A 26,140-nucleotide genomic window follows, 5' to 3' on the forward strand; every position below is an offset into this window, starting at 1 on the left:
TAATCAGAAGGTACTAGGACAGCAAGGTTCGAATGGTTTTGGATTTTTCATTCTAGTTTAGTTTTATTTAGTTTTGACTTTTTTTTCTCTAATTCAGTTTCTTTTAATTCATTTTTACAGCAGGTTTGATAGTTTTTATTAGTTTTAGTTTTTTTCTAAATGCTCAGTTGTAGTTCAGTTGTAGTTCAGTTGTAGTTCAGTTGTAGTTTAGTTGTAGTTTAGTTGTAGTTCAGTTGTAGTTCAGTTGTAGTTCAGTGGTCTCTTTTCTCTTCTTCTCTGTCGTCGTATTCAAATCAATCCCAGACAGGACTCTGCTGCTTTAGTCTCCATGTTTCCAGGTAGAGTGGGGACCAGAAGACGACTGGAAACCACAAGTGAACACAAGTGACGGAGCAAAAAGTGTCGTATGGAGACAGCACAGAAAACTGCTCAAGCAAAATAAATCGCTTTTGTATCAATCCAACATTGACAAAGACAAAAATGAAGGGAATTTGATCCAGAATTTGTATCCGTTTTAGTTAGTTTTGTAAACACACAATACAGTTTCAGTTAGTTATGTTTTTTTTCTTTTAATTATTGTTTTTAATTATTTCAGTTAACGAAAATGTTTTTTCAGTTTTAGTTTTGGTCATTTTGTTAGTTTTCGTTAACGATAATAACCTTGCTACAGCCGTCCACAAAAGAAAATTCCAAAAATTATCAAATGCAGAACTGAGGGTAATTTTTTAAAATGTATATATATATACACACACACACATATATATATATATATATATATATATATATATATATATATATATATATATATTTTTTTTTTTTTTTTTTTTTTTTTTTTTTTTGCTACATCCTGTAGTTCAGTTTGTTGTGCATCCATGTGTCCCCCCCCCCCCCCCCCCCCCCCCCCCCTTTAACCCTGCTGGTCCAGGCAGACGTCCATCCTCCAGATCCAGGTTCTGCTCCAGTTTTGTTCAGTCATGAGCAGATGTTTTTCCTCTTCTCTTTTCCTCCAGTCTCTTCTCCAGTTAATTTTGGACCTTTCCACAGCTCATTTCTGGTAAATTATGGCACATAAAATTCAAACAATTAAAATTAATCAATACCATGACATTATTCCAAACATTTTTTTACCTCCTCCAGGAGGTATTGTGATCACTTTGCTTTGTGTGTTTGTGTACGTGTTTGTTTGTTTGTCTGTACGCAAGATAACTCAAAAAGTTATGGACGTATTTTCATGAAATTTTCAGCAAATGTTGATACTGGCATAAGGAAGAAATGATTACATTTTGGTGGTGATGGGGGTGTGTGTGTGCAGATCTGTTTTGGTGGAGGTCTGCGCTCTCCGAGTGCTTTTCTTGTTATTCTCTACATGTACTTTCTCATTTTTGTTTATTTTTATTCATTAGTTTGGTTGTTTTTGTTCATTTTATGGCTTATTTTATCCCTTTTTCCTTTATTTTAGTAATTTTTTGGCTCATTTCTTCCACATTATTTTTTTTTTTTTGGTAGGTATTTTATTTGTGTTTGTTCATTTTATTCATGAACTGAACATAACACCAGTGTGTCTATCCACTGTCAGTGATCCAACTCCATGGGCTTGACTGGTGAATCAAAATTTCATTTTTTAAATTCATTTTGTTGCTTTTTTTTGGGGGGGGCAGATCTGTCTTGGCAGACGTATGCGCTCTCCGAGTGTTTTTCTTGTTAGTTCCTGTAAAACTCTTCTCCCATTGGTTAATTCTCCCATGCAGATCACTGAGGTTTGGTAATCAGACCTAATAAGTCACACATTTTCTAAACACTGATTTCTAATTTGCTCCTGTCATCCATTTACCGCTAATACCGAACATGTTTCACAATCGAGTACAGACGAGCTAACGGTGAAATAACAGAAACCACATGGCTGTGTCTGGGCTCAGCTAATCATCCAGAAATTTAACAACAGGAGAAATCTGTGAAACCAGAAGAAAATAGAGACAAAGACAGGACAGGAAAAGGAAATTAGCCTTAATGTGACCAAATGGAACCAGTTCATACATGGAAACACTGCCGTGAAAGAAAAACACCGACTGAAAACAGGAGTGGAAAGAAGGAAAACACAGAAAAAGGAAATGTGGGATTATTTAGATAAGACGAAGCTACTATGAACGAAAAGTAGTTTTATATATATATATATATATATATATATATATATATATATATATATATTTTTTTTTTTTTTTTATTTTTTTTTTTTTTTTTCTTGGGGTTTTTCAACGACAAGTACATTTCAAACAAGGTATAATCAGATGTATATGTATATAAGTTCCTGAAAGGGGAAATGGAAGATGAGTGAATAAATAAATACACACATAACATACACACCAAACAAGACTAAACAAAGTAACAACAGGTAAAAATTTTAATAAAATGAAAAAACAAAACACACAGAAAATGTCATATTTCTTTGTTTTTTTTTTTAAAAAATCTATTTATGACGAGTTATTTTTAATATAATAGCCAATGAACTGTTGCCATGTTGAATAAAGTATTGAAAAGTACATATCTTCTGACTATATGTTTTTTATTGTGATTGGTGTGATGTTAGTGTCTGAACAATCCAACCAATGGAAGAAGTCATGTTTTGGCCTTAGTCTCTTTTCCATTGACCCTCAAATTACACAAATATAACTTGTGCATAAAAATTTACCCAATGGAAAAATGACAAAAAGAGACGACTGAACTACAACTGAACTACAACTAAACTAAAACTAAGCATTTAGAAAAAAAAGAAAACTAATAAAAACTATCAAACCTGCTCTAAAAACGAATTAAAACGAACTGAATTAGAGAAAAAAAAAGTCAAAACTAAAAACTAAACTAGAATGAAAAATCCAAAACTATTAGAACCTTGCTGATACCAGAAAGTATCGGTGAATTCAACAGTGTAGGTCAGGGCTGTCAAACATGCGTCCCTGGGTCCAAATGCGTCCCCCCAAAGGTTCCCATCTGACCCCTGGGATGAATTTGCAAAGTGCAAAAATTCTACAGATTCATGTTAGTGTGGGTTCCACATCCAGACCAATCTGATCTACAGTCCAATAATAACAGCAGAAGAACCCACACAAAAGAACCACTGCAGATTTACTACTGGGTTTGATGGGAAAAATAATATGACATTATGTCTGTAAATAATAATAATGACAACTTCAAATGTTTGTTTTTGTTTTAGGGCAAAAAATCACATTAAATGGTGAAACTCTTTCCATTTCCAAACTCTCCTGTACCAATAACATGTGACTAACCTGAACAAATGTGCCCAACCTGAAATGTCTGTATTAAATTCAGTCCAGTTTGAACTCTTTTCTTCCTGTTCCTCAGTGTTTAGTGTCTTTGGAGATTTGATCCAGAATGCACATGGACTAATGAGAAGTGGAGGAAGAAGACTGAGAAAATTACACTGATTTTTCTGAAGAAATGTCCGTTTTATTCAGGTTATTCACATCTTTTTTGTTTGAATAGTTTATAAAAGTAAGTATTTTCATAATTTAATGGGGGTTTTTTGCACTCAAACACAGACAAATTGCCAGTTGTCATTATTTTCAGGTTCTTCTGTTCTTTTCCTGGTTGGGTCCACTGCAGATCAGATCAGACTGAATGTGGAACCTGAGAGAACAGGAGTTTAGAACCCTGGTGTTGGTACTGATACCAGACTGTATTGTCTTATTTAGTCACCTGTCCATCCTACTGTGTCTGTATGTTTGCTCCTGTCCAGCTCACTTGTGTATTTCCATATGTAAACAGCTTGTCATGTCGGCTTCCAGACAGTGTCTGGATGTTGTCTGTCTTTTCTGTTGTCTGTCATTTCCTGTTTTATTTTGTTCAGTTTCCCTCATGTGTCGTGTCTGCTGTCTTTACTTCCCTTCCTTGATTGTGTCACCTGCCCCTGATTACCTGACTCCGCCCTGATGTGTTCCACCTGTGTCTAATTGTCTTCCCTCCCTCTTGTGTATTTAAACCCTGTGTCTTCCTCTGTCTCGTTGCCAGTTTGTTTGCTCCCTCGTGTGCTTACTCACTAGCGTTTTTTGGATCCTGTCAGTCTGTCTGCCCGTTGTGACCCGTTTCGTCTACCGACCACCGATTCTGCCTGCTCGTCTGTTGTGACCTGGTTTGTTTTCCCGACTACCGATTCTGCCTATGCCCTGTGTACCTCAGCCTCCAACGATTACCTGTGTATTCGACCCCTCGCCTGGATTACTGACCGTGAGTTTTGCCTGCCCCTCATGTCCCGTTGCCTATCAGATTGCCTTCCCGTGTATGACCTGGACTGTTTGTTGACCTACCTCTGTTTTTCCCTAGTCGGGGTTCCGTTGGGATTCTTCCGGCTCGGCCACGCTGGCCGCCCGCTGACCCCGTTCACAGACCAGACGTCAAGCCCCGAACTCAGCGTCATCACAGATTTACTACTCATTCTGTGTTGTCCTTTAACCCCTGTGACAGTGTTCAATAAACACACTCGACTTCACGTCTGTCTTTTGGTCTTGCATTTGAGTTCAGCCTTTGTACCAGACCCGTTACACAGCTGACCATCAGCTGACAGTCAGCCGGTGGTATCTTTGTACCTAGAGGTCCTCCATACCTCTGCACATGTGCACCTGCTTTTCATCTGTACTCCTGACATTTCTGGAGTGTCTTAAAGTCAGTAATATATTCTTTTTATTTTACACATATTTATCCAGTAAATTTCACACATCATTAAAAGTCTTCAAAAGGAGAAAAATGTTCTGCCCACCAATGAAAGTGATAATGTAAAGACAATAAAAGGATCTAAATGCCATTCAAAGTAGAAGCATGTGTCTAAGGTACTTGGCCTTTTATCAGAAAAGTTCAAGTGTTGTCTTCACTTCATTCCAGACCCTGAACCACGTTCATCTAATGCGGGGCTGTCAGACTCATGTTAGTTCAGTTCCACATTCAGCCTAATCTGATCTAAAGTGGACCGGACCAGGAAAACAATATAAATAATAGAATAAGAACTTAGAAATAATGTCAACTCCACAGTTTTCTCTGTTTTTGAGTGAAAAAAGTACAATTCTATAATGAAAATGTTTACATCTACAAACTGTACTTGAACGTAATATGAGCAAATATGAACAACCTGAAAATTTGGAAGAAAAATAAGCGTAATTTTAATAATATTACACCTTAGTTTATCATTCATACATATGCATCACAACGTACAGATCACAGTAGGTCACAAATACACCAAACATTTAGTAACAGGCAGAATATTATTAAAATTCCACAGACTTCTCTTCAGACATTGTTCATATTTGTTCAGGTTTGTTTCCCACTTCAGGCCGACCTGAAATCGTTTTAGTCGACTCCACTGAAATTAAGAGCAGAGATGACACTGTTTTCCACGTTAATGAGTATTTCCTATCAGCTGGTTCTGTTTTTAATCCATTTGCAGCAGGGTCTGATTGTAACTCCAGTTTTACGACACCTCTACTCTGTACCGACTCCCTTAGGGACCCCTTTTGTTTTCAGACCCGTCTCTACTGTGGTGATCCGTAAAGATTTAAAGCTATTCATCCAAAAAAGTCACCTGGACCCGACCACCTGGATCCTTATGTTTTGAAGCTTGCAGCTGATTTTATTGCTGAGTCTTTAGCGCACATTTTTAATCTGAGCCTCCAGACTAATTCTATTCTCAAAATCTGGAGGCAGCCTGTGTTGAAGGGAGGGGCCCCTTTGGACTTGGGCTGTATTCACACCTGAAAAGTCCTTTGGTCCGCTTATTTGATTCAGATCAAATGCTGACTTTTTTTTCATTTGGGTCGGATCACATTCTCATTCCACTTCTTGCGAGTGGACCAAAATGCATCAACAGAAGCACGCATGTGACGAACTATGCTGGCATTGGACAGAAAAATTGGGGGCGGGGTGAATTGGAGATGCCCAGTGTTGACGAAAACAGACATGGAGGTCCCACGTACAGTTGTCATTTTCTGAATCTGTGTTCTATTTTTACAGACACAGGTTTATGAAAATAATGTTAACTGTCAAGAACAGCTGATTCAGAGCCAGTTTCATAATATAGACATGTGACCAAATGTCCGTGACACATTCAGGGTCCTCATTGGTCCACGTCTGTCCACGGCTCATGGCTGCTGCTGTTAGCTCTGACTACCCATGAACCTCGGCTACTTCCAGAGGCTACGGGGGCCTGTCATGTGCAAAAAGGCGCAAGATTCTTTGGTTTGTTTCAGCTTGAGGCTGGTTCTATTCACACCAGAAGTGACCCACCCTGAGTCTGTTTGGAAGCGGACCCAGACCACCTAGAAGAGGTCAAACAAGCGGACCCAGGCCACCTAGAAGAGGTCAAACAAGCGGACCCAGGCCACCTAGAAGAGGTCAAACAAGCGGACCCAGGCCACCTAGAAGAGGTCAAACAAGCGGACCCAGGCCACCTAGAAGAGGTCAAACAAGCGGACCCAGGCCACCTAGAAGAGGTCAAACAAGCGGACCCAGGCCACCTAGAAGAGGTCAAACAAGCGGACCCAGGCCACCTAGAAGAGGTCAAACAAGCGGACCCAGGCCACCTAGAGGAGGTCAAACAAGCGGACCCAGGCCACCTAGAAGAGGTCAAACAAGCGGACCCAGGCCACCTAGAAGAGGTCAAACAAGCGGACCCAGGCCACCTAGAAGAGGTCAAACAAGCGGACCCAGACCACCTAGAGGAGGTGGTCTGGGTCCGCTTGTTTGATTCGAATCAGAGTTTGCATGTTTGTATTCACATCTACAAAAAAAGTCCTGACTTTCCAGGGAAACGAACTCCGGTCCGTTTTAAATGGACCAAACAAAGTAGATGTGAATCCCCCCTGAAACAACTATTGCCCGATATCCAACACTTCCTACCCTTGCCAAAATTCTAGAATCTCAAATAAACTCTGAATTGAAACATTTCTTGGCTGACAACAATATTTTAAATGAAAATCAGTGCGGCTTTAGATCAGGCCTTTGTACCAGAACAGCAGCGAAGTTGGTACCAAACGGTCTTATCAATGCCTTGGACAGGAAGTAGGACTGTGCTGTCCTGTTGGTCCATCCGTCCAAGGCCTTTGATTCTGTTGACCATCAGCTGCTGTTGGACAGACTCTCGGATGTCGGTATGGGTGACCAGGCTATAGAGAGGTTCAGGAACTGTTGGGCAGACAGACCCCAGTGTGTATGAGCAGATGGTCCAAGGTCAGGCTTCAGGGAGATCTCAAAGGGAGTCCCCCAAGGGTCTATTCCAGCTCCTGTCTTATTTTGTGTTTTCATAAACACCAGCTCCCAGCTGAAGCGCATCTTTATGCAGATGATACAGTAATCGTCTCTGTTTCCTCTTGTCTGAGTCCGGGTGTGGATGAGCTGCAGACTGCCTCCAACAGCTACAGGCCTCTTATATGGTCTACAGCTGGGTTAACATGAAGAAAACCTAATTTATGATCTTTTCCAGAGCCTGCTCCCAGATCTCAGATAATGTTGGTGTTCATGCCGTAGGAGGAGACTCAACTGAGAGAGTTTCATCCTTCAGACACTTGGGCATTTGGATGGGTTTAACAGTGCATATTGAGAACCGTATGAAAAAACTAAAGGTTCGGCTGGGTTTGTATTATCGGAATAGGGCCTGCCTTAGTTTAGCAGCGAGGAAAACACTTCTACAGGATATGTTTTTAAATGTTCTGGACGAAGGGACATTATTTCCATACATGCTGCCTCCTCTACACTTCAGTGCTTAGACTGTGTGTCACACTGTAAAAAAAAAAAAAAAAAAAAAAAAAAAAGACCTGTAAAAAAATTATAATATTCTGGGAGCAGGGGCGCCGAAAAAATACTGTTAAATAACAGAAAATCACCATCTCATAAAAATACGCTAATTTTCCATAATTAAAATACATTTTTTTGCCTGAACTATACATGAGATTTTGCTTTTTTTTTTTTTTTTTTACTTTTTAATGTTTAATAAAGAATATTTACATGTATTAAAACAATCCAATTCCCTATAAATATATATATATAAATAATTTTCAATGAGACTCAGTTGTGCAATCCACTGATAAAAACTGTATTTGGACAGTTTATCAGTGCTTATACATGTTATACATTCACAAAAATACATTTATGCAACATTTTTGTTGTGAAACCTCCTGTAATTACACAAGATATTTGTCAATTAACAAACAAGTCTGGTTCAACTGACAGAACTAATACTGTTACTGTTAATTGTCAGTAATTTTATCTCGTTTCATTATTATTACTTTTTTACAGTATTAAACTTTAAATTAGCAGTTTAATCTGATAAATAGAAAAGAAATATTTGTGAAATTATGATACATTTGCAAATGTATTTTAACTGTATTTTTCTGTGGAAAAAAGAAAAAAATTCTTTAAAAAATGGAAATTTTATGGTTCTTCAGAGTTAGTTTTTTCATGGTATTTTCCATTTGACATGTAAAATCACAGTCAGTTTTGTCATTTCATTGATATTTTCCTGGATCTGAAAAATACAGGAAAAATCTGCCAAATAAACAGTGAAAATTCTGTTAAATTACAGAATTTTTTTTACAGTGTAGGTTTTTAGTTGTTCTAGACTATGGGGACATTATTTCCATAGATGCTGCCTCGTCTACACTTCACTGCCCAGACTGTGTCACAGTGCTCTACCTTTAATATCCAACTCACTGTTCCATCACTGTGTCCTTTATCATCTGGTTTCCTGGCTTTCATGAAGCAGCAGTGGTGTATGTTTATGTCTAAAGTCATACTGGGTGAACTCTTTTCATATTTACCTCATCTACTATCACTCACACACTGCTGTTACAACTTTTATTCCACTAGAGGGCAGCTCTACCAGGTACACTGTAAAAAAAAAAAAAAAATCTGTAATTTAACAGAATTTTCACTGTTTATTTTACAGATTTTTTCTGTATTTTTCAGATACAGGAAAATATCAATGAAATGACAAAAACAGACTGTGATTTTACATGTCAAATGTAAAATAACACACAAAAAAACCTGTAACTGTGAATAACTAGAAAATTTCCATTTTTTTAAAGAAATTTTTTTCACAGAAAAATACAGTTAAAATACATTTGCAAATGTATTGTAATCTCACAAATATTTCTTTTCTATTTATCAGATTAAACTGTTAATTTAAAGTTTAATACTGTACAAAAAATAGTTAAATAAAACCAGATAAAATTACTGACAATTAACAGTAACAGAAGTATTAGTTCTGTCAGTTGAACCAGACTTGTTTGTTAATTGACAAATATCTTGTGTAATTACAGGAGGTTTCACAACAAAAATGTTGCATAAATGTATTTTTGTGAATGTATAACATGTATAAGCACTGATAAACTGTCCAAATACAGTTTTTATCAGTGGATTGGACAACTGAGTCTCACTGAAAATTATTTATATATATATATATATTTTTAGGGAATTAGATTGTTTTAATACATGTAAATATTCTTTATTAAACATTAAAAAGTCAAAAAATATGCAAAATCTCATGTAAAGTTAGAGCAAAAAACTGTATTTTAATTATGGAAAATGAGCGTATTTTTATGAGATGGTTATTTTCTTTTATTTAACAGTATTTTTTTGGTGCCCCAGCAGCTGGAATATGACTATTTTTATACGAGTTTTTTTTTTACAGTGTAGCCTTTAATTTAGGATGTAATATAGAGCGTCAGATTGAATTCCAGGCAGTTCCTTCTCACTCACCTGTCATCCTGTGGACTTCTTCGTTGGTGTTCCTCTTTGGTTTCCTGTGGAACTCCTCCATCCTTGTCCAGGGTGACTCTCTGTTGTTTTACTGAAACGTTCTGCGTCTCCAATATTGTAATTGTAATTTTCAGTAGAATACTCGAATACTAGAATATTCGATAGCTGCAGCCCTAATTGGTTGCTTTAAAAAATTGCAGGAGGGCCACTAGAGTTACAATATCCCTCTCAGGTAGCCTCAGAATGTTCCATTTTTACCTCAATTTTTCACAAGGGGAAACACCCCCCCTGTCGTTTTGCTCCCACGCCTACCTGTGCTCCCTCTTACTAATTTTTTCTAGAAAAACCCGAGTGCTTATACATGTTCTACATTCACAAAAATACATTTATTCAACATTTTTGTTGTGAAACCTCCTGTAATTACACAAGATATTTGTCAATTAACAAACAAGTCTGGTTCAACTGACAGAACTAATACTTCTGTTATGGTTAATTGTCAGTAATTTTATCTCATTTTATTTAATTTTTTTTTTTTTACAGTATTAAACTTTAAATTAACAGTTTAATCTCATAAATAGAAAATAAATATTTGTGAAATTATGATACATTTGCAAATGTATTTTAACTGTATTCTTCTGTGAAAAAAGAAAAAATTTCTTTTAGAAAATGGAAATTTTTTTGGTTATTCACAGTTACACTTTTTTTTTTGCATTATTTTACATTTGACATGTAAAATCAGTCTGTTTTTTGTCATTTCATTGATATTTTCCTGTGTCTTAAAAATATAGGGAAAATCTGTAAAATAAACAGTGAAAATTCTGTTAAATCACAGACTTTTTTACAGTGTATATATTACAATATCATAATAAGTCCTTTATTTTTTTCCGTGTGCATGTATTTTGGGTTGTGTTCTAACTAAACCCATATGTGTGGTTTTGTTTTCCAACTTCAGCCTTAATTTTTCATTCACACATCCTTTTTGTGCTGATAACCAGATCTGGGCTTCGGGTCCTGGCAGCTGTACTTCCACTGGGGGATAGTGGGTGTCCACCAGATGAAGACAAACGTCCGTTTGGCCGCAGATGTGCTTGTAGTGTTCGTCCAGCTGCAGATGACAGAATAATGAGCTGCTAATGAGCGACACTGTCCAGACCCACAGACTCTTTATAGCTCCATCTGAAGCAGCGCTCCATGGTCTGACACAAACAAATACAGGCCTTTCCACTAAAAAGGACAAAACCACCATGGAGCACCGGTCCAGTCCACATGGACCTGCACGGACAGACGCTCACAGTGGGACACACTCAGAGACGTTCCTGAGGCTGCGTTCCAGTGCACCTGTAACTGGTGTTTTGACATTCTTCTACTGGTGTAAATGCACTGGAATGTCAGTCAAACCTGTGACTTCCCACCCCTGAACTCGTACTAGATCCATGCTCTCCCAGTTCCCAGTTCTGACGTCACGTAGCAATGGCGCCCCCCTGTGGATGAGGTGTTTATGCCCAGTGATGAAAGTGTTCTGGTTTTTGCCAGAAATCCTTTTTTTTTTTTCAAAAACTGAGCATATGTTCAGAGCATGGTAATTAAGCATGGTAAATTAAACGTGTCCGGATCATTTCCGTGTGGTCTGGCAACATTTCAGCCGGAAATTATGCATAAATTGCTCTGAAAAGTGTCAATTATGTTTATTTGGATCCGTCTCATGGGCGCGGCCATATTGCTTTCGTCTCCATTTGTCTCGACCAATGAGATGCTCGTTTACAACGCAGAACTTGTATCGACGGTTCTGAGTTGTCCGTCGATGACACGTGGTCCGTTTCGCGTCTCTGGAGACAAGATGGCGGATTGGCTTTGAGTATTTTACCGTAGGGCATCTCATTTTTAGGACTTCTTTTCTGATCCAGCTCTTCATTTGACCAGTTTATCTCTTCTATATCAGTAACTCCCCCAGAAAATTTCAGCCCAATCTGTAAAGTTTTAGACCCCCCCCACCACCACCATCTTTAGGGTGCCTGTCAGCCGAGTGCAGAAAACCCATTTTTCAGTGGAAAATCCTGCATTTGTGGGTACCTGCTGAACTGCAGAAAAGGGAGGGTACCAGATGGGTACCCTAGGGTCACATGTTCTGTAGTGAAATCAGCCCTGAGTGCAGATCTGTGAAATAAGACTAGGCAAGAAAGAAATCTGGAAAAACCTGTGATTTTACCCATTTTTCAGTGTCACATGACCTTGACCTTGTCTAAAATCATGTGACCTTTGACCTGTACATGATTTGAGACCTTCATAAACAATAGTAGCATCCCCCAAAACCTCTAATATGACATTTGCATGAGCAGATATGGCAGAACTAACCCACAAATGCAGGATTTTCCACTGAAAAATGGGTTTTCTGCACTGGGCTGATGGGCACCCTAGAGATGGCAGTGTGGGGTGGGGGGGGTGTCTAAAACTTTACGGATTGGGCCGAATTTTTGGGGAGAGTTATTAATATATAAGAGATTAACTGGTCAAATTAAGAGCTTGATTGGAAATGAAGTCCCAAAAATGGGACGCCCTATTTTACTGCCAATGTATTTGGTGTAAATATTGTGTGAAATCCTGTCAGTATTCCTGGTCCTTCAGCGTGGGGACGAACTGAAGTGTGAGGCAGGAATCCAAAAGAAGTTCAAGTGGTCCTGGTTCCAGGAAACTGAGAGAAATGGAGATTTTCTGTCACAGTATGTCCAGAAGACAAACAAACCAGGTCTGTCCCTCATAGAAGTTGTTCAGCAGATTGTAGTATTTCACCACCCGGCCGTGCTGTGGACACACATACGGTATTTCTTTGTCTTCTGTATTGTGTAATTAATACGGTGAATTAATATCATTAAATGTCTGTGTCCACCACAGATTATGTAGAATAAGGAAACAGTTTGCATAAATGGCAATATTTCATAGAAGCCTTCTTAGAAACATTGCTTTCTCATTGTTATCTTCTTCTTCTTCTTCTAAGTGAATATGACCCTGTGTCAAAGGAGCACCTGCTTCACATTGTGTGTAATGAAATGCTCAGAAAAGTTGAAGGGTTATTTTCTTTCCTCATTGTTTTGCAACTTGTTTATTAAAACTAGGTATTGCTCTGACATTATTTCTCTGTAAATGTTCTGTATAATCAGCAGCTGCTCTAGTGTTAGCTAGTTTTCAGTCCAATCAGCGTAAGAATAAAATAAAACCAAATCTGAATCCAAATAAACAGAGAACATCAAAGGTAGAACAGCTGCTCTGTCCTTATGCGCCGTTCTTCCTCCTCTGTTTCCCTAAAATAAACAAAGAACAAACACCTTTAACAATAGAAATGACTATAAATGAACATAACGTACGGTCCACCATGCTGGTTTATTTACATCTAACTCCCACAATTCCTTGCGCCCAGGCAGTTTGGTGGGACTTGCCTGGAATGTTACAAAGTCGTGAGTCGTGGTCTGAAGTTGTGACTTACGGACTCAAAAAATGACCTGGAACGCAGAATAATTAGTGGGCCCACACACACACACACACACACACACTTAAAGCAGTCCCCTAAAGCCAGCAAAACTAATGCAAAATAAATAAAGCATTGGAGGCCTGGTGCAGAGCTAGAGTACGTTGTAATCCAACCCCACGATGTCCAATTTGACCCCTCTTCAGAATTCTAAGAACACTTGTGTTACCTGAATGTGTCTGACGGGTGCCGCTTTGGTCCAGAACAGTCAGTGTCCGCTCCTCCCAGGTGGCCGAAGTAGAACAAGGGAAAAAACTGGGTACTATAAGCTTCAACTCGACCGTCCTCTTGTGTCTTCTAGCTGAAAAATACAGACTTTTACATCCACAGTTTAACTGAAGTTCAGTGTTATCCAGAAATCCCATCAGCCCACTGTTCATGTACTGACTCCAGACCCCGTTAGCTTTAGCATTAGCATTAGCATTAGCATTAGCATTAGCACAGTCTCAAACAGTCTCTGAACTCCTCGCAGATATTCAGCCTTTTTTTCTCCCAGATGCAGCTTTCATTCCTGACACTGACTGTGGTGTTTACAGTCACAGGAAACACTCTACACACTGGTTGGTGCTCTGCAAACTTCAGTGACGTGCAGTCAGAGGAGGCAGGGGAGGCGGAGCCCCCCTTGTCAATCTTGAAAAGAAAAAAAACTTGACTATAAAATATAATAAATGTTGATAGTTGTCAGCTGGTATGTCCTATAAACTCATTTTCCCTTCGAATCCAATATTGTTATTATTATTATTATTATTTTTTTGTCCATTAGAATAGCAGAATTTCCACATGCTCCGTTCAGATACAGGAGGAGGCAGCGCTGTGCTGTGCCTCCAGCAGAACTGTCTCCTCCCCTCATGAACTCTGCTGGTACCTGTGAAAATACTGTGTGGCTGTCCCTCTGTATATCGCAGTTCAAATGCTTTCAAACACTCTGATTCTATGCTCTGTCCTTCCATAATCTGCAGAACGTATGGAATGTATTTCTGTAATGTGTTTAGGCTCGCAGATTAATCCTAAAACCGCAGTGAAACAGTCACTAGGGGAGGAAAACAGTACCCCTGCCTCATGATAGATGGTACCTGTGAGTCCACAGATTCATGCACTGATAATCTTCTTCGTTCTTTTTTATACACTTTAATTCACCAGGATCGGCGCATGGATTTCATGTACAAATAAAGGTAAGACCATAAACTTTTGTTATTTGTAGTTTGAAATGGCTCTTTTTGAAGGTTTCCTGTTGACTTCCTGCCAGTCTACCTATGCTGACGATGCACAGCCCGTATACCCAGGCCGTTCCTTTGGCTCACTCTCTCTATTCCAGTTTCTCAGACCACCATATATTTGTAGATCTGGCTCTGAAAGAGTCAGTGCCTCCCCAGCCATGAACCCCACTGCACGTCACTGGCAAACTTATCAAACAATACAGATAATCTCTGAATCACATTCACCCGTTTCCTCCAGTAATCGGTCCGTCCTCTTAATTGTCCGTGTGGAAACACCTGCTACGTTACTCTGCAAAACGTTAAAATTAACCCCATAAATGCTAGTTCAGACATTATATTCTAGTAACATACGGCTTCTTACACCAAATAAATAAAAAACAAACAAACCTCTTAGTCTTAATGAACTAACAGTACTGCATTATGAATTGAACACTACACTTTTTAACCCTTTCATGCATGAATTAGGGAAAAAAAAAGTATGTAGATTGTTTTTAGATTGATACTATTACTCAAAATTAGGCTAAAGTTTAAATCCATCTTGAAATTTTTAATAAAAATATGGTTTTATTAAGAAGATATTTAACCTCCTGACACCCAGGAAAATACAAGTTTTGGTTTTTTTTAATTGAATAATTGCCTATATTGGAAATATCATGATGCAACAGTTTTTTCAGATGCATTTTTTATTTTTACCTCCGCCAGGAGGTATTGTGATCGCTTTGCTTTGTGTGCGTGTTTGTTTGTTAGCAAGATAACTCAAAAAGTTATGGACGGATTTTCATGAAATTTTCAGGAAATGTTGATACTGGCACAAGGAAGAAATGATAAAATTTTGGTGATTGTGGGGGGGGGGGCTGTCTTGGCGGAGGTCAGTGCTTTTCTTGTTATGGAACGTCCTTTGAGGTGGATAGTTTTTTGGGTTTTTTTGTATAAAGCTGTGAAACTCTTGTCCACAAACGTGGACAGAAACCTCATAGCTAAGTCTTAGGAGGTTAACTTCACTAACTTCATGAGATCACAGAGCAGTCCAAATTCTAAAACTAAGATGTCACTTTTTTCATAGTATTGTTTAGGGTCTATAGAGACTGTCCCCATGTGGTTTGAAGAATACTGCTGTGATAACCCTCTGGAAAGTGATCTTAAACTGTGTGTCCACAAATGTGGATGTCACACATGTAAGGGTGAAACAAACAAAAACACATGACATGCTTTTTAAACATTTTTAAATCTTATTTGAACTAAACCATATTTAAATGATTTTAATTGTATTTATTTCATAATGTATTTATTTAGGATGTTTTGAACTGGGTTACACAGGTGCTTTATTCGGTCCAGTTGACAGAAGAACAAACCCTCCTGAACTTCAGTCCACCAGAGCCTGCAGTGAATCTGACCCCTCCTCTACAGAGAAACTCCACAAAATAAGACCCTCACTCAGTCCGTCTGTCCATTCATTCATTCATTGTCTGAACCTGCTTTATCCTCACTGGGGTCACTGGGGGTCTCTTGGAGTCCATCCCACCTACATATGTCCACCAGCGCTGAATCCAGGTTTTGTACCGGGTCCATTATGAACTCATTCTGACAGCATGACGCACTTTCACCCAATAAACCACCAAAACCTGGGGGCCATCATACAACAACTGAATTCCTGATCCTGATGTCTACAGATTTTTGCCAACAACGTTCTTCAGAACAGTTTCAGAAGTTATGGCATCTGGTTTGATCCAAATGGTAAACTGGTCTCATTAATCAGACATGTTCCCTCAGACATTAAAAACAGCAGTCGTCAAACCTCTGCTGAAAAACAACCATTTGGACTAAACCCTCACGCTAAAGTTCAGGCCCGGATCACATCTGCCATGTTTGAGCAAAGATATTGAAAAATCTGTCTTTGAACAGGTCAGTTACTTTTTAACTCTAAGTAACTGCTTGGATACTTTCCAGTCTGATTTCAGAGCACCCCCCTTAGTACTGAGACCACTCTGGTCCAAGTGTTTAATATTAACCTCAGACCTCCAGAACCAGAACCTCCGTCCTAACACTGTTGGATCTCACTGTGGACCATAATACAGTACTGGACCCACTGGAAAACTGGACTGGTGGGACAGAACTAGACTGGTCCGCTTTGTATCTGAAAGATGGGGACTATTTTGTGTCAATAGGTAATTTAAATCTGTAGAGTTCCCCAAGGCTCCATCCTGGGACCTCTTTTATTTCATATCGACATGCTTCCACTGGTTCAGATTGTAAGATACAACAAAATAAGCTATCGTAACTACGCAGACGACACACAGCTCCAGGGTGACCAGGTGCTTCTGAGCCACATGTGGGACAAGGAGTGTGTTTGTGTGGGACACAGTGGGACACACAACTGTAATGCTGAAACAAAGTCTAGATTTTGTAAACAATGTGCATCTTATTGTCCAGCTTATAAATATGAATAACAACAATTTAATTTGGTTGCACACAGTATGCATATTTTTGCACTGGGCCTTTATTTTTTTGCTTTTTTTGCACAGGTTTCAACAACTTTTTTTGCTTGTAAAAACAAAACAAAATGCATATTGGTTCGCCCCTAGTCTCTCAGTTCAAACTCCAAACTTAAAAATAGTTAAAGGGAATATGGATCAAATCTACCCAAACATCACATACAGACAGTCTGTGGTTTCAGGTCGTACTCGCCTCAATGCGCGATGGAGAAATAAGTTGGACATAGTTTGCAGAGTATCCTCTGTCAATCATCCCCCACTGCTTTCACTCATGTATCAACATTTTCCCATTCTTTTCTGTAGTTGCATCTTCTTTTTTTGTGCGAAGTTTCCATGGTTTCCTCCAATATTTACATGTCAGTGTCTGAGGCTTTTGCCTTTGTTTTCGTGTGTCAGTGGGCGGAGCTCAGGAGGACGCCGGTGATAGGGTTAGGGTTAAGGGGCAGCAGTTGAATATGTGGGGGTGTGGTCCATAACTAACATAACTAATGATGGTGTGAAAGGAAAGTCAAACTTTACATACTTTGAACGTCCAACTCCTGGTTCTATTCCTCTGTTATTCAGCAGATCTTACACAGAGTTTTCACCCCTTCGAACCCGTATCCACTGGACACACTAATGCTGGACCCCATGAATTTGTCACGTGAATGTGAAACCTGAAAGAACAGGAGTTTGAGAGCTCTGGACTAAACAGAGGTCGTTGTTTTTGGACCAAAAGACCAAAACAATCCAAAGTCAGCAATGAGCTCCGATAATTATGCCTAAAAACCAGCTGTCAGCCCAGGAGCCAGAGCTGAACATTGAAAACCACATAAAACCATCATCACAGAGACAGTTTACTACCACTTTAATCTCTAGGATTAGAGGACTTCAGTCTCAGCAGGACCTGGAAAAACTGGTTCATGCATCTATCTTCAGTGGATTAGACAACCATAACAGTGTCTTTACAGGTCAGACTCAGAAGTCCATCAAACATGTGCAGCTGATCCAAAAGGCTGCTGCTCCAGACCTCACCAGAACCACATACAAGTGGACCAGATCACACCAGTTCTGAGGTCTTTCCACTCATTTCCTGCCTCTCAGCAGGTAGACTTCCAAATATTTGTGTTACTTTCTAAAGTTCTGAAGGGTCTAGGCCCAGATCCATCAGTAACCTCCTTTGACCCTATGAACCATCCAGACCACTCAGGTCCTCTGATCCAGGTCAGGTCCTCTAGTCCAGGTCTGGTCCTCTTAGGCCATAAGGTGAACGCCGTATTGTTTCATCCCGTTCCAACAAATGGGGCACTACAGTCTTTTTACTCAGTTACGCAGATATATTGTTCCTGAGCTAAATGTCAAAAGTTCTCCGTTTGCAATCCTGCAGTTTTTTTAAAATCAGTGTTTGCAGTCGGTACTACTTAACTTTATTCGCACAATGCTATTGTTATCATGCGTGCTGCGGTTTGAGTCACGTGTAACCTGCTGGTCCAATAAGAAAGCGCAAAACATCCAAGATGGCTGCCACCAGGATGTGAGCTTCCAGCAGTTCAGAGGAGGAAAATACAACGAAAAGTTTTAAAAAGCAAACAAAAATACGCTACATACACCTCATATCCATAAAAAAAGAAAGAATACAGGATTTTTCGGCCAAACGATGGGAAACGTTCAGAAACTGTGTGGAACACTGGCTTTATTTGAGTGGTGAGAGCAGGACTAGAGCTGAAACTGATAAACACTAGCACTACTGACTTTGACAATGTTCCAGAAGATGCTGGGTTTCATACAACATGCTACAGACGATCCACTGATAAAAAGCAATTGGATTCTGCGGAGAAACATAAAAGAGAGAATTCAGATGTCAATGAATCACAGGGAGACGAGTCTGTGCAAACAGAGGATGAACACCGGCAGCACCGCAGGATCAACAAGGGAAACTCCCAGAAGAAACTCCGGTCCAGGATGGGTCTGCCTATGGTTTCATCTGGTCCTGTTCTGCCTGCCTTGTGCATAATATGTAAAAAAAGTGGATAAATGCATCACTGTGTCTGGAAAACGCACAAAGGATCATCTTTCACTGGCACAGACGTTATCAGCAGGTGTGTAACAAAACAAAACAAAACAAAACAAAAAAATTCTGTCTCTCACACAAACACTGTATATAAGTAAGTGTGTAAGTTTATTCTGTTCTCTATTACTGATCATAACTCATTCTCTCTCACACACAGTGCTGCTTGCAGCTTTGTGAAACTAGGTGTGCGTGTGTTTCAGAAATGAGCCGCCTTCAATGTCAGCTACCAGATCTTCTCTTCTGTGAGCAGATCATCAGGCAAAGAATTATTATTACTGTGAACCACCACCACCAAACATTCATACACCAGAGTGAGTGGCACTGGGTGAAGTGTCTTGCCCTAGAACACAATGGACTGACTAGGACAGAGCGGGATTTGAACCGCCGACCCTTCGGTTATTGGAGGACCTGCTCTACCATCTGAGCCATGGCCACCCAGTCTTGCTGACAGTGTGTCATTATTGCTCCTTGGTACTTTGCCCTGTCCGTGCCTCCAACATGTGATGCTCTACACCAACACTGCAAAAGGACAAACTACCAAAGAGCAATAATGACACACTGTCTGAAAGGTATTCTGTGTGCACCCTCACCCACTGGTAGTGGATGGCACACTGAGGATGGGGAGTCAACAGTGACCTGGAGGACTACAAATCCTGCTCCTCAAAGTGTTCTGCAGTTCGTCCACTGCACTTGGAAACAAGTCAAACATGATACAGACAGGTGTTCTGTATGTCAGCAAGACTGTCTTTCACTGATGTGTGTAGGTGGCAGCACTGTGTGAATGTTCAGAAGGAAACAGGAGATAGAGCTACATGGGATGATGTTTCTGACAGTGATGGTGATGATTAGACATGTTATAGAACCAGGAAATATCCTCTAAAAAAAGCATCCATTAAACAAAAATAAAAGTTTACAGTGTACTGTGTAAAAAACCAGACCCAGATCTATTAAAAACATGTATTGTTACATGACAAACGCATCATTATTAAAAGAAGAACAGAAACCCTGCAACTGTAAACACTGTAAATGTCAAACAATGATGTATGTGTGTGTGTGTGTGTGTGTGTGTGTGTGTGTGTGTGTGTGTGTGTGGCTAAATTCACCATGTGTAATATGTGAAATCACTAGAAGCTTTTTTCCACAAATTTCCAAGATTTCATGGTCTACATTTACATTGCATGGTAATAATTCATCAAGACTTGTCTAAAATGTTAATATGTATAAATATCAATTTGTGAGAGTTTTTGTGTAGCTAAAATGAATGTTGATGAATAAAACAAGTCAATCTAGCATCACAGAATTTTTGTTTTTTAATTTTATATTCATATGGATTTATGGCTTGTGACAAAAAACTGCAGGATATATTGTGGAGAACTTTTAACCCAAAGTCCATGAGGGTACAGTCGAAACAAAAATGCATTTAAAAAGTAGTGCCCAGACATGGGAACCAAAATCCTTTTCTAGCCACTTTTCATGGTTCACCTTATGGCCTAATGGTCTTAAACGTGTTTGGTCCTTGAGGAGGAAAGCTGTTCATTTATTTTTGGCGTCTTTAATGCATTACCATTCCTTTGTTGGGTGTGGCAAATTAAACATCTGCTCCAAACCCATTTTAGTTCAACTGTGGTGCACTGTACTTAATTACAGGTCTTCATTATCCACGACGCTGTTTTACTCCCATTCTCTGCATCATTTATCATAACAGCGGAGGCAGGAACACTCCAGTGGCTCAGAACACAAACATACAGTTTTCTACCTGCTCAAACATCTATTTTCAGGTGAAAGGCCTTCGAAGTTCAACTGGGAATGTTTGAACGACTAAGTCATGATGATGAGTGATGGGAGAAGGACTACCAGCCAAAAACGCAGACTTTATAGTGTGTTAACTCTGATCAAATCCACGTGGTCTTGTAAACCTGTAGAAGGGCCGCTGGAACATCAAGGTTCAGTTCCTTCATGTACGACGGTGTTGTTCTGTTCTACTTACAGAATGTCTGGGGGTCTGAGGGTGGGCCTTTGCACTCTTTACAGCCTGGATCTGCCTGGGTTTTACAACGCAGGTGGGCATGAGTCAGTGCAGGCGAATATCCTTTAATTTCAGCTTTGAACGGAACATGAACCAGAGGTAGATCCTGAGATCAGACCTGGGTTATAAAAAGAAGACCACAGGTAAGCAGAGCAACCACAGCAAACACAGGAAAGCACATCCTCTGAAAACCACAACACCACATGAAAGAAAGCGGAAAATTAGGATTGGGGGGCAATGGGGGGTCTGGGTGTTTATGGGGGGGTCTGGTTGTTTATGGGAGGTGCTGGAGAATTCAGACACAACAAACACACACACATACGACTATAACAGACAGATTTACGGAGCCCAGGCTAATACACTACATACTGTGAAATGCATGGAATTAAATGTTTATCATAGAAGAACAGAAGCATGTTTAACTACTCGAATTTAATGAATGAACAAATGCCAAACAACAAACACAAACAAACATTAAAAATCATAGCCACCACAGAGAATATCTGTGGATTTATACACTGACAGTCAGTAGAAACTCAGAGCTCTACATGTCTGCACATTTCTACTTGTAGTTGGTTGTAGTTCTTCATAGTGTACTTCTTGCTGCCTTAGTGCTGCTCGTTCAGATCATGATCAGCTGTCCTGTTGTCACGGTTCATTGCACATGGACTGGTCTGTTTGCTAAAGTGGACCAAATACACACTGAGCAGTACTCAGTGAGTCTGTGCACAGTCTGAGGACTGGTTTGGAAGGCCTATATAAAGGCCCAAAAAAGGCCTCCACTGTTAGTCCAGTGAACGCATCATGCCACGTCTGTCACCTGAACGTCTGTGGGTTGGACCTGGTATGGAGGAGGAGCTCCAGTCATACAGCCAGGACTATGGATGGGCTGGTCCCAAACCTGGAGGAACGCCACAACACCACAGGATCTGGTGAACAGAGATCACATAGTCCAGGACCAGGACCAGGACCAGGACCAGGACCAGGACCAGGACCAGGACCACTACTGTTGGGACTGTGTGTTTGGCAGGTGCCATTTTCTTCTGTTCAGTTTTTTGTTTTGAAATTATTCTTAAAACTTTAAATTTTTGTTTGTGTGTCAATATCCTAAACAAACGATCCAGAAGAAAAAATTCCAGTTTAAGGTTTAAAATAAAAATTATGTTGAAAAATATGGTCTCAAAGTTTTCACTGACTGTGGGTGTAACAGACTGGAAGTGACAGAAGTGTGGATGAGAGGACAGTCCGACACTGACACTGACACTCAACCTGTTTTCTGTCCTCTCCTCCCCTCCTCCTCTGTTCTCCTCTCCTCCCCTCCTCCTCTGTTCTCCTCTCCTCCCTCCTCCTCTGTTCTCCTCTTCTCCTCTGTTCTCCCTCCTCCTCTGTTCTCCTCTCCTCTTCTCCTCTCTTCTCCTCCTCTGTTCTCCCCTCCTCCTCCGTTCTCCTCTCCTCCTCTCTTCTCCTCTCCTCCTCTGTTCTCCCCTCCTCCTCTGTTCTCCCCTCCTCTTCTCCTCTCTTCTCCTCCTCTCTTCTCCCCTCCTCCTCTGTTCTCCTCTCCTCCTCTGTTCTCCCCTCCTCCTCTCTTCTCCTCTCCTCTGTTCTCCTCTCTTCTCCTCTCCTCCTCTCTTCTCCTCTCTTCTCCCCTCCTCCTCTCTTCTCCTCCTCTGTTCTCCCCTCCTCCTCTGTTCTCCTCTGTTCTCCTCTCCTCCTCTGTTCTCCCCTCCTCCTCTCTTCTCCTCTCCTCCTCTGTTCTCCTCTCTTCTCCCCTCCTCCTCTCTTCTCCTCCTCTGTTCTCCCCTCCTCCTCTCTTCTCCTCTCCTCCTCTCCTCCTCTGTTCTCCTCTGTTCTCCCCTCCTCCTCTCTTCTCCTCTCCTCCTCTGTTCTCCTCTCTTCTCCCCTCCTCCTCTGTTCTCCTCCTCTGTTCTCCCCTCCTCCTCTCTTCTCCTCTCCTCCTCTGTTCTCCTCTCTTCCTCCCCTCCTCCTCTCTTCTCCTCTGTTCTCCCCTCCTCCTCTCTTCTCCTCTCCTCCTCTGTTCTCCTCTGTTCTCCCCTCCTCCTCTGTTCTCCTCTCTTCTCCCCTCCTCCTCTCTTCTCCTCTCCTCCTCTGTTCTCCTCTCTTCTCCCCTCCTCCTCTGTTCTCCTCTGTTCTCCCCTCCTCCTCTCTTCTCCTCTCCTCCTCTGTTCTCCTCTCTTCTCCCCTCCTCCTCTGTTCTCCTCTCTTCTCCCCTCCTCCTCTCTTCTCCTCTCCTCCTCTGTTCTCCTCTCTTCTCCCCTCCTCCTCTGTTCTCCTCTGTTCTCCCCTCCTCCTCTCTTCTCCTCTCCTCCTCTGTTCTCCTCTCTTCTCCCCTCCTCCTCTGTTCTCCTCTCTTCTCCCCTCCTCCTCTCTTCTCCTCTCCTCCTCTGTTCTCCTCTCTTCTCCCCTCCTCCTCTGTTCTCCTCTGTTCTCCCCTCCTCCTCTCTTCTCCTCTCCTCCTCTGTTCTCCTCTGTTCTCCCCTCCTCCTCTGTTCTCCTCTCTTCTCCCCTCCTCCTCTCTTCTCCTCTGTTCTCCATTAAAATTGCTGGAAGTGTCATATTTCTCTCTCTTCTTCTGCTCTTTCTCTGCTCCTTTCATTGCGTCTCACCTCCTCATCAGTATTATTCTTCTCCCCTGTGAGCTCAGCTGCAGTTTATCAGGTGTGGTCTATATATTCACTGCTCTGCTCTTTGTTCGTTGCCAGGTTGTCCACAGCCTCCTGCAGAACTTTCCAGCGTTGTTCCTGCCTGACTCTCCGTTCCAGAACCTGTTGGTCCCTGACCTGATCCTCCTGGTTCTGTCCGTTCGTCTGATCCCTGGTAAACCTACCTGCCTTCCACCCTGACTACGTCTTCTGCTTCTGCTCCTCTGGCTTCTGCTGACTCCTGGTTCTGGATCTCCTGCCTGTTCCCGACGTCCCCTTTTGCCTTTCCCCTGTCGGATCTAAAGAGACTCTGTTTGGGACCGTTTACTGGACAACTGAACACCTGTGGCTCCTTCTCAGTTTGAATAAAGACTATTCAGACTGTTACAGCTGTGGTGGTCTGCACACACACACACGTTAATACTGATTCAAATACTGACCGTAAGTCTATTCGTTTATCAGACACCTGTGATAGCTCCTCAGTTTCCATCCTCTCTCTAACCACAGGCCTACATAGGAATGTTTCCTCTCAGTTTCTCAGTTCTGCATGTTTTTAAGCTACTTGTCTCTGACGACACCCACAGATACAGCACAACCCAACCCCCTCAAACTTCCCAGGACAACTCCAAGGTCTTGCATTCTTTCTGTTTGTATCTTATTTTCTTTCTTCTGCTTAGCGACAGCATCGTACATCACATTATCCAATCACATTTCAGCTCAGCGCAGGCTACTACAAGTTCGACGGACTTTCTGGACAGGTCAGAACTGACTTCTGAGAGGGCGGAGCTTCGTCTGTCACTTTCTCTCTTGTGCACAATAAAGGAAGGCCTGACTGACAACCAATCCATTCTCCACGAATTTCTTTGTCGTTTACACCTCCACACACACACACACACACACACACACACACACACACACACACACACAGGCTAAATACTTCAGGTACAATTGACATAATATCAGACAAACAATAAGTGGCATAATTCAAACCTGTCAACAAAGAATTGTGTACTCACTAGTCACAGGAGAACGATCAGCCAGTTCAAATCAAATCAAAGTTTATTTCTCTAGCACTTTACAACAACATGAAGAAGCCCAAAGTGATTTACATCTAAAAGCATGATAAAATTATAAGATAAAAAACAGCTTAATCAAGTACCATAAATATGCATAAAACAATAGGACACAACTCACAGTGATAAAAGAGAGCACACATTCAAACCTAACAGTGTGTCAGAGCTAAGGGTTAAAGCCGGTCTGAACAGGTGAGTCTAAAACCTGGACTTGAACAGGTTCAGGTCTGTGACGACTCGTACGTCAGAAGGCAACGAGTTCCACAGTTCTGGAGCGGCAACAGCAAATGAACGATCAGCTCACTGTTTGTATTTGGACCTGGGGACGTCCAAAACCATCTGGGAGGGCTGTGCTGGGGCGGTGAACTGTTCACATCTCAGATAAATAGGGAGGAGCCAGACCAGGGCTGTCCAACTCATTTTCTTCCAGGGGCCGCATTCAGCCCAATTTAATCTGAAGTAGACCGACCCAGTACAATAATAACATGATAGCGAATACATAATGACACCTCCAAATGGTTTTAGTGGAAAAAGTAACATTCAATTACGCCAGTATTTACATTTACAAACTATCCAAACAAAAAGGATGAGAATAACCTGAAAAAAATGTAATTTTATCAATATTCTGCCTCGACTTATCATTTACACAAATGCATTACAGATGAGATCTATAAAAGCACAAAACATTTAATAACAGGTAAATATTCTTAAAATTCCACTTGATTTTCTTTAGACATTTCAGGTTGTTCATATTTGATCAGGTTATTCACAGTTTATTGTTAAAGGATAGTTTGTAAATGTAAACATTTTCATATTTTAATGTTTTTTGCACTAAATCAAAGAGAATAAATTGGTGTTGTCTTTATTTATAGGTTATTATAATACTGTTTTTGAGTTCGATGCCCTAACTTGCACTTTGCAAATTCAGCCTGTGGGCCGGACTGGAACCTTTGGCGGGCCGGTTTAGGCCCCTGGACCGCATGTTTGACACCTGTGAGCTAAACCATTTAAAGCTTTAAAACCAAACGTTTAATTTTAAAATCAGCGCGATGGCAGACTGGGAGCCAGTGTTGTGAACGTCATAAACAATTAATATCACAAATATTACTCTGACCTTGTGTTTTTTAGTTGCCATTTCAGCTCTGAAGCTCTCCATTTCAATTTCTTCTGGGTTCTGCAAAGGATCCAGAAAAAGTGGAAGAGGGGTGGGGGGGCGGAGAATGGAGGAGTCCAGGGTGGGAGGTTCAAAAGGGTGAAGCAAAGAAAAACAACTTTGTAAATATTTCAAATCCTGTCAGACTGTATTTGTATGATCATCCACTTATAAAATGAATCCAGTTGAAGCTCAT

This window comes from Sphaeramia orbicularis, chromosome 5 (genome assembly GCF_902148855.1).
Source record: "Sphaeramia orbicularis chromosome 5, fSphaOr1.1, whole genome shotgun sequence".
NCBI classification, from domain to species: domain Eukaryota; kingdom Metazoa; phylum Chordata; class Actinopteri; order Kurtiformes; family Apogonidae; genus Sphaeramia; species Sphaeramia orbicularis.